General features: G+C 36.6%; 2 protein-coding genes across 8 annotated transcripts in view; one reads left to right on the top strand and one right to left on the bottom strand.

Moving 5' to 3' along the window:
- sybu (syntabulin (syntaxin-interacting)) overlaps positions 1-1,454 on the bottom strand; it is a 14,024-nt gene extending 12,570 nt beyond the window's left edge. For 3 of the 7 annotated variants that reach the window (XM_016458305.1, XM_016458306.1, XM_016458310.1), the window contains exon 1: positions 1,190-1,454. The gene's annotated coding sequence lies outside the window, so the exon portion shown is untranslated. Of the gene's footprint in view, positions 1-802; positions 878-1,189 lie in introns of those variants that run through there. The other 4 variants (XM_016458303.1, XM_016458308.1, XM_016458309.1 and 1 more) reach the window with 2 other exon arrangements.
- gdf6a (growth differentiation factor 6a) overlaps positions 1-3,717 on the top strand; it is a 15,645-nt gene that overhangs the window by 4,120 nt on the left and 7,808 nt on the right. The gene's annotated exons all lie outside the window — the stretch shown is intronic.

The raw sequence follows: 3,717 nt of genomic DNA, 5'->3' as shown, positions 1-3,717 counted from the left end.
ATACATTGTATGGGTCAAAATTATTGATTTTTCTTTTATGCCAAAAATCATTAGGATATTGAGTAAAGATCATGTTCCATGAAGATATTTTGTAAATTTATTACCGTAAATATATCAAAACTTAATTTTTGATTAGTAATATGCATTGCTAAGGACTTCATTTGGACAACTTTAAAGGCGATTTTCTCAGTATTTTTTATTTTTTTTGCACCCTCAGATTCCAGATTTTCAAATAGCTGTATCTCGGCCAAATATTGTCCTATCCTAACTATACATCAATAGAAAGCTTATTTATTCAGCTTTCGAAAAATTGACCCTTATGACTGGTTTTGTGGTCCAGAGTCACAAATGATTAATAAAATTAAGTCATTTTATGAATCAAATGTATTTATTTTATTTATTTAGTTATTTATTTACTTATTACAATATTTACTTTTTTTTTTTTTTTTACTTTTTTGGCATTTTACTATTTGTCATTTTAATGCCCTCTTATTCTCAAAAGGAATTCTTGATACAGTAATTTATTTACTGTATAACAATATAAAATGCATGTTCTGACTAAAATCTATTTTAATTAAAGGCAGTGCAATATATGATTTAAATATAATAATTCAAAAATGGCTATTTATATAATTAAATAAACGAAACTTTTTAAACACCTCTATAATGTTTTATAGCGTTCTGTGAATATACTGTCAAAACTAGACTCATACAACAACAATTTTCCCACAAAGGGTAATATTAATATTTCAGCTCGTAAAAATAACCTTAATTAAAACAAAGTTTATTGACAGTAGGCTACCTCACTGACAGACGTTTAGCTGCAGACAATCTCTGAAATGTCAAACGACGCTTCTGCCCCACCTAAACAACGACTAAAAAAACGAAAGAAAAAATGTATATAAACTGCATTACTCATCAAAAATATACATTTAATTTTTTTTAATTGTTTCTTAAAATTAAACATTAGTCTTTGCTGTAGTCATTACAGCAATGCGTAACTCAAGTTTAGAGCGAACATGTTGAATAGAGGCTATACAAAGAACATGTCGTACGCTATTCTTGTTTTAAAAAACTAGCCTTTATCTACTAATATTAGAATGTATAACATTATTCCCATTAATATATGCGTGTTAGTAAAACCCGCTATGGTAAACAACAGTGTGACGCAGTAAGTAAATACACTTGCCTCGTGTTGGGCTGGATGGATTCCTGTGAGTGAGTCAGTGAGTGAGTGAGAGTGAAGGATGCGCTGCTCCGTATCCCTTCAAAACAACACAATGCGCTTTCTCTCGGTCCTCAGCCCTTGTTTTGATCTGATGTGATGGACTCTCAGCCTCAGTCTGCGAGAGAAGCCAGATTATTCCACACAGCACATCTCAGCGCATCAGTGTATGTGCTCAAGCAGAAGAGGCTGAGAACATTGACATCGCCATGACGACGTAAATCTGACTAATGTTCCAAGTGTGTTATGTAACGAGCAGCAAGAATTAACCCTTACATGGTCGAATGAGATTTAACAGGTCGGATTTATTGATTTGGTTTACTGATGACAGTCATACTACTCACACCTTATGATTTTATCAAAAGTGACTTATAGAGCCTTGTTTTTGTGCACAGTATTTATGGTTGATGGATGGGGTTTGACCTACACTCTTAAAAAATGTTATTTTTTGGCATAGATGGTCCCATGAAGAAACTTTAACATTCATGGAAACTTTCCATTGAACAAAAAGTTCTTTATAGTGGAAAAGATGTTCTTAGATTATTATAATATTCTTCACACTAAGAAAAAAAATGCTCCTTTTAAGAATTGTTCACTGAAAGGTTCTTTGGGGAACCCAGGATTGGTTCTTCAATGGTTTTTCAAAAATACCAAACCGAAGTAGGCTAATTCTTTATTCATGCAGTCTTCAAACTAACATTTGAAGTGTAGAAATCAAGTACATGGTCAATTGTACTACTGAAAACAAATCCAGGTTTGTTTTATGATAAAATCCCAGGCTGGCCTGCTGAAAAGTGGCAGAACTCTCACGTTGACCATGGCTGGGAGACCATATAAGATAAGAAAACCAGCTTAGTCTGGTTTGAGATGTTTATTTGCAGCAGGGTTCGTTCGGTTCATACTTGAGCAGCTCTGCTGACAGTAAAGACTGAGTGCAGCGAGTGGAGGAGTCAGCTCTCCATGGTGCTGAAGTCAATTTACCAAACGAGCGTCAAGTCATTCTCCAGAGAAGGTTCTCCGTGTTAACTCAAAACGATTCAGTATGACATCCTAATTATGTCTATGTTTAATACAAAAAAATATGATTTTATTAAATCTCATTTAGTTTAATAACTTTTTAAATTGATCAAAAAATTAAAGTGCAAGTTCTAGCAAAAACATTTGACCGACTGAATATTATATGCATAGTAGGCCTATATCTGCTGTTTGTTATATGAAGGGCGCGCAGTTATAATAATATGGTTTTTCACTGCCCTCTGCTGGTAGATAATATAACAACAAGTTACGTTTTACTGTTAAAATGTCTAAAACGTTATGTTGGAGAACTGATGCATTTGTAGAAATGGTATATTCTAGAGTAAAACATCACGTTGTGAGAAAGTAGTTTATTGTACAAATCTGTAGAAGGTTATGTATTTACAGTGCTTTGTGTTGCAGGGAAAACAATGAAGCTATGTAATAAGCTGCCATGCTGAACTGAAGATTTTTTTCATGTGATTTACCATTTATTAATGCCATTATTTGTTGGCTAAATCAATGCTACCAGTTACATTCTCAGCTCAACTTTAGAGCACGTTCAAAAACCACAATGGGTGCCAAAAACAGCCAACCTTGGAGTTATGATTGATGATCAGCTGACTTTCTACACCAACGACTGCACCTCTAAAGACCCCTCTGTCAAGCTCCTGAAGTTTGCAGATGACACTACAGTCATCGGTCTCATCAAGGACGGAGACGAGTTTGCTTACAGACAGGAGGTTAAAGAGCTGGCTGTCTGGTGCAGTCTTAACAGCTTGGAGCTGAACACCCTCAAAACTGTGGAGATGATCGTGGACTTCAGGAGGAACCCCCCTGCACTCCCCCCACTCACCATCATGGATAGCACTGTAACGACAGTGGAGTCATTCAGGTTCCTGGGCACCACCATCTCTCAGGACCTGAAGTGGGTCACTCACATTGACTCCACTGTTAAAAAGGCCCAGCAGAGGTTGTACTTCCTTCGCCAGCTAAGGAAATTCAACCTGCCACAGGAGCTGCTGAAACAGTTCTACTCAGCCGTCATCGAGTCTGTTCTGTGCACTTCAATAACTGTCTGGTTTGGTTCAGCTACAAAATCAGACATCAGAAAACTACAGAGAACAGTTCGGACTGCTGAAAGGATTATTGGTGCCCCCCTGCCTACCCTCCAAGAACTGTATACATCCAGAGTGAGGAAAAGGGCTCAGAAAATCACTCTGGAGCCATCACACCCAAGCCATCTCCTTTTTGAACTTTTGCCATCTGGTCGGCGTTACAGAGCACCGAATACCAGGACAGCCACGCACAAGAACAGTTTCTTTCTCCAGGCAATCTACCTCATGAACAGTTAATGTTCTCCCACTGTGCAATTAAAGTACAGTATGTGCAATAACCTTATACTTATTTATCACCCTAAACCCTATACATCCCTACAACTTATTTTATTTTATTCTATTCCTATTCCATCTATAGCA

This window comes from Sinocyclocheilus anshuiensis, unplaced genomic scaffold (assembly GCF_001515605.1).
Source record: "Sinocyclocheilus anshuiensis isolate Anshui unplaced genomic scaffold, SAMN03320099.WGS_v1.1 scaffold267, whole genome shotgun sequence".
Lineage (NCBI taxonomy): Eukaryota > Metazoa > Chordata > Actinopteri > Cypriniformes > Cyprinidae > Sinocyclocheilus > Sinocyclocheilus anshuiensis.
This window is presented reverse-complemented; position numbering and strand designations above follow the sequence as displayed.